Source organism: Macaca nemestrina, chromosome X, assembly GCF_043159975.1.
Source record: "Macaca nemestrina isolate mMacNem1 chromosome X, mMacNem.hap1, whole genome shotgun sequence".
In the NCBI taxonomy this organism is placed as follows: domain Eukaryota; kingdom Metazoa; phylum Chordata; class Mammalia; order Primates; family Cercopithecidae; genus Macaca; species Macaca nemestrina.
In genome coordinates this window covers 23870835-23887268 of record NC_092145.1, presented here as the reverse complement: position 1 = coordinate 23887268, position 16434 = coordinate 23870835, and the positions used below count along the sequence as shown (strand labels likewise).

The 16434-nt window shown below is 39.4% G+C and overlaps 1 long non-coding RNA gene across 2 annotated transcripts in view; it reads right to left on the bottom strand.

The window, feature by feature from the left end:
* The window catches only part of LOC105481435 (uncharacterized), a 133141-nt gene extending 119338 nt beyond the window's left edge, over positions 1-13803 (bottom strand). For both annotated transcript variants that reach the window (XR_986941.3, XR_011618300.1), the window contains exons 1-3: positions 13438-13803; positions 11609-11704; positions 8469-8612 (exon numbers count right to left, since the gene is read on the bottom strand). This is a non-coding gene — a long non-coding RNA (uncharacterized lncRNA). The remainder of the gene's footprint in view (positions 1-8468; positions 8613-11608; positions 11705-13437) is intronic.
* Positions 13804-16434: the final 2631 nt, after the last annotated feature.

Here is a 16434-nt window from a genome sequence, read left to right as displayed (position 1 = left end):
GTCCACAGATCCTAGAAGGCCTGAGAGATGAAGGCAAGGACATCATGCTTGAGGCCAGAAGCCTTTCCAACTTCCCCACAGGTCCAACCTTCCTCGACATACTAGTTTTTTGGGAGGAATTGTTCATGACTTGGATTTTCATCAACTGATTTCCTCACGATGGCAGTAGTGCTCCAGAAATGTCAACTGTCCCCAGGGCCTCTTCTCCCGCCCATCCAGTGTGAAAAAACGCCAACAAAAGACAAACGCACAAGGAAACAAAACTGTTTCAATTCTTGCCCAGTTTGAGGAAACTTGTTCACATCACTGTGCTTTTGCTTTCTATTTCCATCTTAAATCAAAACGAGTCCTTAACCATCCCGCCCTGGTGAGGCATCTTCCCTTTTCCAGCATTAAATTTCCACCAGATCTTTGGCTTCACAGTTCAGCTCTTCTTCACTGAACATTAGTTCTTCAGCATTTTCTCAATTTATTAAGTTCACTTCTTAAAGTTGAACAAGACTCAGGATTCCAGAATGAAATGGGAGAAGAAAACGCCGTAAGTTCCAGGCTTGGAGAAGGTCATCTCTAGTCACCTGGTATTATGGTCCTTGACATAGTTTTCTAGGTTACCAGGGAATCTCCCTCCATTTTGTAGGAGACACTAATCTTTCTGTTTGGTGGAAGGCTGTTATTTGGCCAAATTCCTGAGATTATTTTCTTATAGCCTATATAGCTCTCATTGGTTTGACATGTCATATATGACATACCAAATGTACCTTTACATTTATTTATTTATTTATTTATTTATTTATTTATTTATTTATTTATTTTTGAGACAGAGTCTCTCACTCTATCTCCCAGGCTGCAGTGCAGTGGCACAATCTCGGCTCACTGCAACCTCCACTTCCTGGGTTCAAGCGATTCTTATGCTTCAGCCTCCCAAGTAGCTGTGACTACAGGAACCCGCCACTACACCTGACTAATTTTTGTATTTTTAGTAGAGATGGGGTTTTACCATGTTGGCCAGGCTGGTCTTGAACTCCTGACCTCAAGTGATCCTCCTACCTCAGCCTCCCAAAGTGCCGGATTTACAGGCATGAACCACTGGGCCTGACCTGTTCTTAGGAAACTCTTAATGAAAAAAATGTATTAAACAAAAAGGTGAGTTCTTATCTAAAACAAGTCTTCAGATGTAACTTTTCTTTGCACTTTGGTGTATCTATTTTAAAAATTCAGTACATCTGTCATGTGACCAATTTGTCTTTGTAATTATCAATACATTTCTTACAATGCTAAATGTGGAAGTCCAAACGGACACACACACACACACATACACACACACACACACACACACTCCTTTTTCACTTATGTCATTACACTGAATTCACAGGTTTGCATTTTACTATTTTATTTCCCTTAACAAAACAATAGTCAATATATGTTCTTTAAAGTTTATAAACTGAATCTCCTACATTATTTTCTTAGAGGAAACCAGTTTTAATATTTCTCCATACTTTATTCTAGATGTTTTAGTCAAGGAGGGCTGCCATAAAAAAATCATAGATTTTTAAACAAAATAAATGTATTTCTCACAGTTCTGGAGGCTGGGAAGTCAAAGATCATGGTGGGAGCCAATTCCGTTCCTGGCTAGGGTCCTCTTCCAGGTGTAGATGGATACCTTCCTATAATGTACTCACAAGGCAAAGAGAGAAAGCTCTGTCCCTTCATCTCCTTATAGGGGCACTAATCATAATGCAGGCTCCACCCTTACGACCTCATCTAAACCTAACTACCTCCCAAAAGTCTCATTTCCAAATACCATCGCACTGTGGGTTAAGGCTTCCACATACGAATTTTGAGGTGACACAAACTTTCAGTCCATACTACTAGGTTTTCTTTTTTTTTCTTCCCCGTGTGTAAGCATTGCATTCATTATCTCTTACTATGTAACAAATTACATCAAACTTAATAGCTTAAAACAGCATACATTTTTTATCTCAGTTTCTGTGAGTCAGGAGTCAGGGCATAGCTCAGGTAGGTCCTCAGCTCAAGGCTGCAATCAAGGTGTCGGTTAGGGCTGGGGACTCATCTGAGGCTCAGGATCCTCTTGGAAGGTCATGTGGTTGTTGGCAGAATTCATTTTGTTGCAGCTTTAGAACTCACAATTGCTTACTTCTTTGAGGCTAGCAAAAGAGAAGATCTCAGACCACCAGGCCCTCTTTCCCTGTCCTGATTAGATCCGGCCCTCCCAGGGTAATCTCCCTTTTAAGACACTATCATTTTTGCCATATAATATAAAGGAATCAGAGGAGTGATAATCTATCATATTCACAGGTCCCACTCATACTTAAGGAATTATACAGGGAGATGGAATCATCTTAGAATTCTGCCTATATACCACAAGGATGAATGGATGGATAGATAGATACAGTTTTTAAAGATTTTAAGTCAAAATTATACATGAACACATTTTTCAACGTTAGTTATTTGTACAATACTTTACAAACAACATTATGCCATCTCTGACATTCCTCCGAGATTGAAACTTTTTTTTTTTTTTTTTTTTTGAGATGGAGTCTCACTCTGTCACCCAGGCTGGAGTGCAGTGGTGCGATCTCAGCTCACTGCAAGCTCCGCCTCCCGGATTCACGTCATTCTTCTGCCTCAGCCTCCTGAGTAGCTGGGACTACAGGCACCTGCCACCACGCCCGGCTAAGTTTTTGTATTTTTAGTAGAGATGAAGTTTCACCGTGTTAGCCAGGATGGTCTTGATCTTCTGACCTCGTGATCTGCTCGCCTTGGCCTCCCAAAGTGCTGGGATTACAGACGTGAGCCACCGTGCCCAGATGATTGAAACACTTTTAACACTCTTAGCTAGTAAGTTTTTACTTGCTTATATATCCCTAAATAGAATGCCCATATTACCAATTCCTTCTAGAAGAATATTTTACTTTCTTTGCCCTCACTACACTTCACTAATACCAATATTAGTACTTCACTTACATCCTTCCTTCCTTCCCATCCTCCCAATGTAGCTATAATTGCTTGTGTCAATATTTAATGCATACAATACTATAACAATGTAAATATCTTGAGATGATCCATGTACTAAATTGTGTTTGCTTTTCTTTTTCTGGACTTCTTTCCCCTAGTCTCTGTCTCCTAGAATAATTTACTAGTCATTTCATTTGATGGTCTGTGTACTCAAAGTTCATTCAAACACACACATATACAAGTTGACTAAAATATCTCTCAAGGCTCTCATTCATATTACAGATTTTGATCAATTTAATTTTCCTCGCAAAATTTATCTCAAAATTTTCTGACCTCCTCCAATGTGTCCAATTTCCCCTATGTCTGATGCCCCAGCACTTTGGGAGGCCAAGGCGGGTAGATCATTTGAGGCCAGGAGTTCGAAACCAGCCTGGCCAACATGGTGAAACCCTGTCTCTCCTAAAAATACAAAAATTAGCTGGGTGTGGTGGCACACGCCTGTAGTTCCAGCTACTCTGGAGGCTGAGGCAGCAGAATCGCTTGAACCTGGGAGGTGGAGGTTGCAGTGAGCCGAGATTGCGCCACTGCACTCCAGCCTGGCGATGGAGCGAGACTCCATCTAAAAAAGAAAAGAAAAAAAAATTAGCCAGGCACGGTGGCACATGTCTGTAATCCCAGCTACTTTGGAAGCTGAGGTGGGAGGATTGCTTGAACCTGGGAGGCGGAGGTTACAGTGGGCCAAGACACGCCACTGCACTCCAGCCTGGGCAAGAGAACAAGACTCTGTCTCAAAAAAAAAAAAAAAAAAAAAGACTCTTACTATTGATGATACTTTATAATCTGAATTGTATTTTTAAATATATTAAAACAATAGATGTTTCTTATCTTTTATAAAGCATCCTTTTTTAAAAAACGTGAAAAATGTTTTTTTAAAAAAAGACATGAGCATCCATTCATAAACAGTATATGGTAGTACAGTTACTAGTATTTGCACTTTGGTGTTTACCATCTCAGATCTCTCAATATGTAGAGGAAATCATACATTCCTTTAACCAATATTTATCTAGTTCCTGCCAAGTTCTGGGCACTGTTCTAAGTCTTGGGGATAAAAGAATATTAAATAGGATATTTAATTGAATAGAATCACTTAACTGAATAGAATTATTTAATATTTAACTTAATATAATTCAGTTGTATTTATTTACTATATCAGTTATAATTAATATTTAACTGAAATAATTGATATGTAATTGAATATAATATTTAAGTGAATAGAATTATTTTAATTGTGCACACACACATTTACACATACATGTCTTTATATATACCTCTATATTTGTAAAAATTGTATATAACTTAATGTGCATGCATATATACATAGTACATATAAATATATATATAACAGGCATGTATGCATAGATATAGGAATATGTGCAAATATTGGTGCATATATTTATAAACTAACACAATACATACATAAACACAATGTGTGTAGATAATTGGAATGTCATAAACAGTAGTAAAATTGAGTATCTTTTCATTTATTTAATAAACAGCTGGAGTTCTTCTTTTGTAAATTGCCTGTTTAATTCCTTTACCAATTTTGCCATTGGTTTAAATACGACAGAAAAGAAAGTTTTAAATTTTTTAGTCACAGGACGCTTACACGCAAACACACGTACAAAAAATCATCTTCAACTACTCTATGAGGTCAAATGCTAACTGAGTGAGGAAAGTAGAAGAGGGGGCCAGAATGTTTCTCCATTATGCAATGAATCCCAAGTAATTCTAGACGTTCTCCATCAACTTGGGAGCAAGAAGTATGGGTTATCAGGCTTACCAGGTATCCTCAACTGGAGCTTTTTATGAAGAAGTAACAGAGAAGAACAATTGTTATGTATGAGGAGAATCACTAGACTTCAAGGAGTTCAGCATCCTCTGGGAGAACAAATAAAGAGATGAGCACTCCTCCCTTCCTCCCCACCAACCCCACCAAGAGATCTGAGATGATGGCAAAACTCTATTAGGGGACAGGCCTTGGCTATAAGCATAACATTTTTTGGCCTCTTTGTGTATGCCTCTGCTCTCTAAGCAGGAGAGTTGGCCTTTTTTGGCTTGGCAGGATGGCTCCCAGTGTTTCTTCATTTCCCTCCTTGCTCTAAGGCAATGGGGTCCAGACTTTTGCTGTGTATGAGATCCCCCAGCAAGCACAAATGCTGTTATAAGATATCTCCTCAAATTAGCCTATTTTATGAGTTGTGATGCTGCTATCAAAGGGAGCCCAGGTTCTATGGCTCCGGAACAAGGTGAATCGACCTGAGCCATCTTCTGAGGGGCAGGGACAGGAACAGGAGACAATGGGCACAAGCCCTTCACTGGGCCCTGAAAGTTATCCTCAACGGAAGCCCCACCCAACAACTTCCTGTGCCCGGACTTCTGGCAGCCGTTGGCTCTGTCCTGCCTCGCCAACAACAGACTTTTACACCTGGATATCACCTTTGTCATATTAGCATCAAGTCTTTGCCCAGAGATCCCGGAATAACTCAGAGAAGTCAGGGAAGCCCAATTTGGGGTTAGGGCCTGTTCAATCTCTCCGCTGAACCGACGTTTCTAAACCGAAAGACCTCACGGGACGGACGCTGTAATGGCGTACGGCATTTTAAAACTATTTCCTCACGATGGCAGTAGTGCTCCAGATATACCAACACGTACTGCTCCTTAGTCCTTCTCCCGCCCTTTCTGTCCAAAAAAACGCCAGCAAGAAAAGGACGCCAGGAAATATGGCAGCCTTACTTTTGCCTAGTTTGGGACAATCTGATCACGCTGCTGTACTTTTGCTTTTGGTTTCCATTTGAAACGAAACTGAGGCCTTTTCTTTTTAAGAACTACATTTCCAATAGGTTTAGCCTTCACAGTTGTGTTCTCGCTCACTCAGCATTACATCTCCAGTATTTTCCCAAGTTACCAACTTCTGCTTCTGGATTCAAGACTCAAGAATCCAGGCCTAAGCAGAAAAAGAAAATGCTAGAAACTCAAGGCCGGGAGGTTCTCTCTAAGTACCAAACCACATGTCCTTGCCTGGCTCATCCATCTGTAAGGCTCCCAAGGAATTCTATATTTTCAGGATAGAGATCTAAGTCTTACGTGTTGACTTGTTGGTAACCATTTGGCTGGAGTCTTAAGAGAAGTGCCCAAATGGCTCTCATTCCAAGGGTTTTGTCTTGTGATTTCATTTACCATTCGAAGACACTTTCCGATGCCATTAAATGGTCTCCAATTGCTTCCTACCACTTCACTGGGTATGTAGGGGTGTGTGCGTGTGTGTGTGTGTGTGTGTGTGTGTGTATTTATCTTTGTATCTGTATTTACCATTTATCTCTTAGAGATAAGCCTTAAAATCACTTCCTCATTAATAATTAAGACATGATGTTTGCCAAGGATTCAGAAATAACCATGCACTGATAAAGAGTAAAGCACTATCATAAAACTGATTAAGACCACTGATAATTTTTTAGATCATGTCCTCCTACTCCTTTCAATACACACAGAGTTTTATATTTATGTTCATATGTGACAATAAATTTATATTAAAATTGGTTGTTTGTACATGATGGTTTGCCTAGGAGATTGCCACTCCTGATTCTAAGACAGTTTGGCCACATTATATAAAATTTTTGTCTTCATATTTAGTAATGAAAGCATTGCAGAAAAATGTTTCTTGGCTGGGCGCGGTGGCTCACGCCTGTAATCCTAGCGCTTTGGGAGGCCGAGGCGGGCGGATTACCTGAGGTTGCGAGTTCAAGACCAGCCTGGCCAACATGGTGAAATCCCGTCTCGACTAAAAATACAAAAAATTAGCTGGATGCAGTGGCGCCCAGCTGTAATCCCAGCTACTCTGGAGGCTGAGGCAGAAGAATCGCTTGAACCTGGAGGCGGAAGTTGGGGTGATCTGAGATCACGCCGCTGCACTCCAGCCTGGGCTACAGAACGAGACTTCGTCTCAAAAAACAAACAAACAAAAATGTTTCTTATTGCTCCATTTATTATATAGTTTAAATATGGCATATATAACATATAATATTGCTATATATATATAACACATAATATTGCTATACATATATATGCACATTTATTTCACCTTAATTATAACTTGACTTATACTGGGCATAGTTTTCTACAAAGTCTTCTGCAACAACTTACATAAATTGCATGTTTCCGTATATCAACATCTATTTTCCCTAGCTGGAAATTTCTTTATACTTTATTCTACAAGGAAGTTTCTCTTCGAAGGAATTATAAAGGTAACATCTGCTGTTGGAAATCTGCTCATATTTTGAGAAATTACAAAGCCAAAAATAAATGGTATCTCAATGAAAACTAGAAGAAATGACTTTTAAAATGTCTTTGCCATACATTCTCATATCTTCCCTATCCACATATAATGTATATTTTTTAACCTAAAATCCCAGTTACCTTGTATGTCAGACATGCTTTTCTCACTTATGACAGTTTGAGGTATTTGGAAACATCATTAACTACTCCTTGGAATAGGCAATATTTTTAAGGTTGCTTCTTAAATTTTTGCATTTCCTAAAATTAAGCATACATGTTTACAAAATAACCAGATACATTAGCCTTGTACAAAGAAGTGCAGTGAGGCCACAGGTAATGCCCACTGACGCGGATAAGGATTTTTAAAATATGGGTGTCCTGAATACACCTGTTTTCTGTGATCAGTTAAAGATATAAATATATTAGGTTTCAAATAGCCAACAAATCAAGTTTTCACCAATAATTTCTTTTGCACATATTTGTTCTGGGTTGACTCTCAAATTACAAATATATCATCAGCTTCTTGAAAAATCTCTTAGAATACGCAATATATGAAGAACAAATGGAAACACTTTATCACAAATCCCACTTTTTTGAGGCATCCACTATTAGCAGCTTGATGAGTATATTGGTTTAAACATTAAAAAATGATATATAACTGTTCAATAATAACTGATGCTATTTAATGAAATAAATTTAGTCTATATCTCATCAATATACTCCCCACATTCCTCAGCACAATGCTAGACACACACACACACACACACACACACACACACACACACTTTTCCATTTCTTTTCTTCAAATCCATCCTCACTGGTCCCACTACACATAGAATTTGGTGCCCTGAATTCTCAACTCAACTCTAGACCATGAGTACTCTCCAATAGCATTAACTTTTCTTGAGGAACAAGATAGTTTTTTATGGCTAAATCTCATAGCATTCTTTTACTGTTGATCAAACCGTAAGAATCATATGCATCTGGGAAAAAATCAGTAAGTGGAACAAATATATAGCAGTAAAGAAATGATATTCTTAAGAAGTTTAATTGATATTCCATTGATGTTTGTTATATTGCATTCTGCTCTTTTTAATATATAATTGTACATTGTGGGCACATGTGGACAGGTTGTCAGGATTTGGTGAGTTTTTACTTACATGATACATGAGGAATATCCTTGCATGATACATGAGGAATATCCTTGCAGCTTGAGTTGCTTCTTTCTATCATAGTTTTCTCAGGTCTCACATCACATAAGTCTCATCATATGTCATTAAATGTGCTTCAGAAAGCTGGATTTTCTGTTAAGTAAAATTTGGAAATAGAATTCAGAATAGAGCCTTTAAATCTTGCATGTGTGTAGAAGTGTGTGCGTATGTTTTAAAGAAAAATACATCTTGTAATATGTTCTTTTCCTAATTATATATTGAGATGGTGCTGGTTTCTTGAATTTTTTAAAAACTTGCAAATGTAAGCTTTTCTCCTTTTCAACATTTCAAGGCTTTGGACAAGTGTAAGTTAAAACGTGAAGGCAAGTCATTAGAAACATCACTGCAGAAAATTACACACTGTTAGTTGCTTGACTGGGGAACTTTCCAGATAACTTCCTTTCTGCCTATTTACTTTTCTGAACCAACATGTTTATGTGTTCAACTTGAATTAATAATGTATGTAATTAAGAGAGAAAGAAAAACTTCATTTTTCTTTTCAATTTCCTTGTTGTTAGCCAACCAGAATGGTTTGATCCCGTTACAACATTTTGCATTTTCTTGCCTAAATCAGAGGTGTGGTCACCTCCCCTATTGAGGACTTGGCGAATGGATTTCAATCTTTCCAAAGGCTTAAAAAGACTACCTACTATAGCTGAACTTAACTGTAGTTGAACTTGGACAATGGATGTTTTGCCCCCTCCCCACCGCCATCCTTGCAAAAGAAATCTCAGCTATCCTCTTTGTCCTCTCCTTTCTACTTTCCTGTGGGAGTTTGGCTGTGCGATCACTTTCAAGAGGTAGTCTCTGGACAAAGGGTATGCTCATGTGAAAGGTTAAATGATTTGGCCAATTGACCTTCAAAGAGGTGAACCAATTAACAGTGCTTCTCACTTGGTAGGAGCTTGTCCAATTCTACAAATCATTACACAAACATTGACATCAATGGATTCCTTTTCAAAGGCTTGCTAGGGGTTATGATAAAGATTTAAGGGCATAATGGAAGAATACAGTGAACTGCAATTTACTTCTGTACTGGTGAATTTGAGACTCTGTGATAACAGAGGTGCCTTATTCCTTTGCCATCTTTCCTGCTGAGTGGTTTTCTTTTTAACTTCATTTTGAAACAGCTTTTGATCTGAGATGAGTGTCAATGATTGAGCGGTATTGAGAGTTGGCAATAGTTATAATCTCCCATTACTGGTCACAGTGTCATGTTTGAATTCCTGGAACTCAGCAAGGTGCTGCTGCTTTAGGCCTTTATCCACTCTCTGACCAGATAGTCTCTTAATGTAAACCAAAATGTGTGGGAATACAAAATTCCTGACCCTGAGGAATTCTACGGCTGGGGCTACCTCTCTGTCACTCACAATTGTAAGTTCAGATATGGTGCACTGACTCCATACATCTGGCTTTCCTAGTCTAGCATATGGTCAAGTCAAACTATGACTCAACAGCTGGCAGCCTAACCCATCTGATGCAGGGTTTCTCTCAGTCACCTGCTTAGCTGAAGTAGGCTGAAAAGGTCAGAGGTCACCTTACACTTTCATAGGTTATTTGAGACCATTGAGACATGCTTTCTCAAATGTTTTCAAACCCTTCTTGGCTCATGTCAACCTATAACATCCTCAAGGACAGCTAGACCAAGACATGAATAGTAGGAGAGTCATTTTCCCCAGGGACCCTATGGTCTTTGTAGTAGTTGCTAAAAACTTCCTAATAGATGTTATAGCTCCACCCTGGGCAGGTTGAATTCAGATGGTGACCATATATTACAGCAGTACCCAAGAATAACATTTCTTCCTCTTCTGTAAGTGGTCAGCCACTGAATCCATCATTGATACACAAGAAAACTCTCATGTGCAGTCAATCTTAAGAACTTTTTGCCTTTTCTTGCTATGCTATGGGCAAGTGTCCTGAGGGTCCTGATGTGCTCAGCTTTCCAAAGGAGGGTGTCCTTAGAGGCCTTACAAGGAATCTTCATTAGAAAAAGGCTAAGAAGCAGGCACAAAGAACAATATTTGCTAATCTGAATGAACAGTTAGGTCCCAAGTCTCAATGGCCTCATCTTCCTCAGGGGAAGGCCAACAGCTAAAGAACTCATTTCTGTTCCCTTAATAGAGCTAAGAGTATGTCTCTCTAAATAGGGAAGCCTTCACATTGGGCCCTAGAAAAAGTGCTGCAAAGCCACCATAGCTGTTACCTCCTGGCTTCAGAAAATACTGCCAGGTCTGCTGGTTGTGTATATCTGCACTCCTGTTGATGTTCAATGATTTATTGGCTTGCCCAAGTGACACACACTACCTTCTCCTCAGGTCTTCCTTGCTCTAAGCAATAGGGGCACCAGACTTTTAGGTATCCTTGAGACCCCTAGAAAGCACGCTGGCTGCTGTTAGACATCATCTGGAATGAGATGTTTCATCTGTACCCTAACATTGCTGACACCTTGTGCCAACCCCCACCTCATTGCTCAAGGGGCACAGCCAGAGGATATGTGGCCAGAAGTCCCCCTAGATAGGATCCAAGCCATTTGTTTTAGCCCCACCCTCACTGGGTAGATATCTAAGCCCCAATACTTCCTATACTCCACCTGCCTAGCAGCTGTCCCCTCAGTCCTTCCCCTGACCCTCCACTTATCAGCTTCTCCCCCGGGATCCTGCCTTTGTCCAGAGCTCCTGGAAGACTTCAGATTTAAAGTGAAGGGGACGTACTTAGGGCTAGGGTCCGCTCAACCTCACAAAAGGCCCAACATTTCTCAGTTGCTAAAACTTGGGGGAACTCTAACAACTTTGGGTTTATGTTTTGTCAAACTACATCCTCTTGATGGCAGTATTGCTCTGGAAAAGCTGATTAGCCCTGCCTGTGCACCCCACCCCCAAAGCCCTTCTCTTCTCACCCATTCAGTCTGAAAAAGCCACCAAGACAAAGGAGACAGGAAACAAAGTTGCTTTGCTATTGGCCCTGTCTGGGGGAAATCTGCTCATTCGAATTCACTTTTGCTCCTGGTTTCCCTCTAAACTCAGACTGAAGCCTATACCACCCAGTTTCATCAGCCATACTTTGTGTAAAGAATCCCATTTCCACTCTACCTTAGCTTTGTAGGTCTGCTCTTCTTCATTCAACCTTGATCCCCAACATTTTCCCAAGTTATCTGCTTCAGTGGGAAATTCCTTAGGGACCTAGGGCTAAGAAAGTGAAGAAAATAATGGAAATAACAGCCTGGAGAAGAGCAAATCTAGGCACCAGGCCATGTGACTTGTTTCACTGCCAGGTTCCCTGTGAGTCCTCCATTTTCTGACCTGGGCACTAGGTCTTGTGTATTGAGTTGGGAGCAGCCATGTTAGAACCCTAATAGGAGGGTCCAGATAGATCTTAAGGCTGAATTCCATACAATGTCCCTCTTGGGGTGACACACACACTCCAAACTTACAAAATTCCAGTAGAAAGGAACATGATTTTGTCTTACGGTTCCATCATTCAACATTAGAACACAAGCAAGTTCCCACGCACATCATTATTTGACTTTTAATGGCTTCCTATGACTTTATTATGTATGTGTGTGCCACTGCTTAAGCCTTAGGAATCAGTCTTATGGTGTTTTCTCATAAGTAATTAAGACATGGTGCTTGTAAAGAATTTAGAAAATAACTATGTGCTGATCAAGAACAAAAGCACTGTCATAAAATCTTGTGTTAAACACTAATAGCCTTTTGCATATTTACTCCCATTATTTCAACACACACACAGGTCTGTGTTTATGGTAATACACTACAATAAACTTATATTTAAATTAAATTTATATATGCATCATGTTTTAGATGCAAACTTTTCACTGTTGGTTCCTGGGTAACTGAAATTGTCATGAAATATTTGCAAGACCTGGATTTTAGATAATAAAACATTTGCAATGAGCTTCTTGATTGACTAATTCATTAAAGAATATTAGGTTCTCAATTTTTTAAAAATTTATACACAGGACGTAATACCTATAATACCACCACTCAAGTGTCTTAATTTTGATACCTGCTTCACCTAATCATTACTATGCTGACTATAAATGTGTGTGTATATATATATACACACACTAACATTGGAAGAGGCACTACGTGCTTATGCCTCAGAACATTAGGGTTTCTTTTGTTTGTATTTTTCAAAACTTATACCAAAATTTTATCTTAAAATTTTATGTAAAATCTGTAAAGTTGAAACGCATACTCACTCTAACACTGACCATGATTATACATATATATGCATAATGCATATATATGTATATGCATTATGCATATATATGTATATGCATTAGATAGATAGGTCCAAGTTACCTAGTTACAGGCCTAGAGAGAAAAAAAATGGTTGCACCTATTATATATATATATATATTTACTTCTCTTTATTTATTTATTTTTATTCAACCCCTGGGAGCATGGACTATTCTTCTCTTTAAAGATAATTGAATGCAAACTGGATATAGTTTTGCACAAAGTCTTCAACACTACCTTATACCATTTGCATACATGAATAACAATGTATATTTTTGAGTGCTTGGATTTTTTTTCTATCTTACTCTAGAAGACCTTTCTATTTCAAGAAATTACAAAAGTTACACCCACTGCTGGCACCGTTTAGATTTTAAGAAATTATAAAATAGAAAGTAAATGGTACTTCAATCACAACAATAAATAGCCACTTAAAAATATCCTTGCCATACATTCTTATATCTTCACTTTGCACAAATAGTATATACTTTAAGAATATGTTCAAATTCTCTTGTACTTTGAATGCTAAAACAAGTTTTCCTCATTTGTAACTTGAATGCTTTTCAAATCTCATTAAGTATTCTTCAGAATAATGACAGGTTTTAAAATCTTGCCACCTGTTTTTGCATTTCTAGAAACAATCATGCTCCTTTACAATGTACCTGCTATAACAGCCATGTATGGAGAAGTGAAGCGAAGTCACAGGTAATGCCACCTCCAGCAGATAAGAACTTTTAAAATGTGGGTTCATCTTCAATCCTCTTCACTCGATTTTGGTTCTCATCTGTTTGTGCGTGGTCAGCTCTCCTAGCAAAAGTGCTAACCCTTCTTGGTTTGGCGGGCTGGTTCCATTTCTCTTCAAGGTCCTCCTAGCTGCAAGCAATTTGGTTGTACCTGAGACCTCCAGCAAGCACATGGCATCCTTCTATAAGCAACCTGGTATTTTCTGGTTCTCTGCACTGACTCTGCTACCACAAAGGTCCTAGGCCCCAGAGCCTGAAGGCACCACGTGTCGGCCTTTCCCAGACTCTCAGGGGCGGGGAGAGAGACAAATACCCACAAGCCCAGTACTTCGTTGGTTGGTGGCTTCCTCCAGTCCCGCCCATACTGGGAGAATACCAAGACTCCACCCTACAACTTCCTGGGCCTGGACTTCCTGGCAGAGACAGACTTAGTCTTCCCTCCCCGCGGGCCATTTCCTACACCTGGACCTCAGTCTGTCCAGAGCTTCAGGTAGGCCTCAGGAGGTGGAACTAAGATCCAGCTCACGGTCAGAGCCTGCTCAGCCTCTGACAGAATGGACCTTTCCAATTTAAGTCCTCTAAGGGATGGGGCTTTTTCCAAAAATTTCCTCACGATGGCAGTGTTGCTCCTGGAATTCCATCCAACACTGCCCCAAGCCCTCTTCTCCCGCCCGTCCGGTGTGAAAAAAAGATGTGACCAACATACTAAGGCACCAGGAAATATGGCTGACTTGAGAAACTTGCTCACAGTATTGTGATTCTGCTTTTGGTTTTCATCTGAAATCAAACTGGCGCCTAAACCTACATTCTCATCAGGGGTCTTTTCAGTTCAAGAACTCAATTTCCACTTACCTAGTCTTCACAGTTCTGCTTTTTCTTCACCTAGCTTTTTCTCATGGTACTAAATTATCTTGGTGTATCAGGGGTCAAACCTCAGGGATCCAGGCCTAGAGGGAAAAGCAAATGGTTGCATCTAAGGGCTTGGAGAAGACCAAATCCAGGCACCTGTACATGTTGTTCTTTCCTGACTCACTTCCCAGGTTTCCTGGGAGTCCTACTCCATTTCTGGCCTAGGCACTAGGCCTGTGTGTTGAGGGAGAAGCAGTTGTCTGGAACCCTAAGGTAAGCGTCCAGATGGTTCTCAAGACTGTGTGCTATGCAGTGCCCATTTGGAGGGATACACAAACTCAAATATATATAAATTCCAGTCAGAGGAGACTGATACAATCTCATGGTCAAACTAATTTAAGATCGGAACACAGGCATGTTCCTATGTTATTATATGACTGTCAATGGTTTCCTGTGACTTTAGTGTGTATGTGCTTATCACTTAGGGGTCAATCTTATAGTATTTTATCTTAAGTAATTAAGATGTGGTGCTTGCAAAGGATTTGCAAAGGATTCAGAAAAGAACCATGTGCTGACCAAGAGTAAAGCACTGTCATAAACAGTACCTATTAGTAATACTGATAAACATCTGGATTATGTTTTGTAAACTAAAAAATATCTGAGACAGGTCTCAACAGTTTTAGAAATTTATTTTGCCAGTTTAAGCACATGCATGCCTGGGAGGTAGGTCCATGTTTCTTCAAAGATGATTTTGAGGGCTTCAGTATTTAAAGGGGAAAGGGCAAATACGGAGAAAAGGGGAAGAAATTTTGAAAAGGTGCGGGTAGATAAGAGGCACAGGGTAGCATTCTTTTGAGTCTTTGATCAGCCCTTCGTAAGTGAGATGAGGGTAGAGGAATAGTCACGTACACATTCATCTAGCTCAGTGAATCTGCATTTTTTATGTAGGATAAAATAAACACAGGGCAGAGGAAGCAATCAGATACGTATTTGTCTCAAGTGGGCAGAAGGAAGATTTTGAGTTCTGTCCTTTGTTCCATACCTGTGAGGATAAGCCAACATTTACATTGTCAGGGTGAAATTCAACAGAACGGTTTTACGGTAAAAATCTTGAGGCTCACAAGGAATTGCCTGATGGGCAAATTGTGAGGGAGATATGGCATTTTATGTTTTTGTTTTGTCCAATCATTGTAGTCATCTTCTTTAGGAATAAAATGGGAGGCAGGTTTGCCTGACACAGTTCCCAGCTTGACTTTTCCCTTTGGCTTAGTGATTTTGGGGTCCTGAGATTTATTTTCCTTTCATAGTTTCAACATAAACATGCAAACTCACATACTCACGCACTAATTTCAATATATACACACAAACATTTAGATTTCGTGTCATACACAATAGTAAGTTTACATTAAAATGAGGTTTGTTTGTATGTTACGGTTTGGAGTATATTTTCATTTTTGTTTCCTGGGCAGTTTGTCACTATCATAAAAAATTTGCAACACCTATATTTATATTAAATGAAACATTGACCAAGAGCTTCTTGATTGCCACATTCAATAACAATATGGTCTCTGAAAACATGTTCACTTCATAAAACACTTATTTAACAATTGGAAATTTAATTCCTATGATGTCTCCTCTCAGGTATCATGATTTGAAGAGCTTCTAATCTTTATTATGCTGACATGTATATACTCTAAAACAAATATTGAATCACAAGTATAACATGCGTGCATCAGAAAATACAGGGTATTCCTTCCTTCTCAAAATTTTAACCTACAAGTAAATCTAAAATTTCATCTTATTTTATTTCTTTATTATTATTTTTAGAGACTGGGTCTGGCGAGTCTATGCAATCATGGCTCACTGTAGCCTTGACCTCCAGGCTCAAGCAATCCTCCCACCTCAGCCTCTGGAGTAGCTGGGACCACAGGCACACACCACGGCACCCAGCTAATTTTTCCTTTTTTATATTTTGTTGTAGAGAAGGGGTCTCCTTATGTTGCCCAGACTGATCTCTAACTTGTAGGCTCAATTAATCTTCCTACTCCAGCCTCCCAGAGTGCTGGG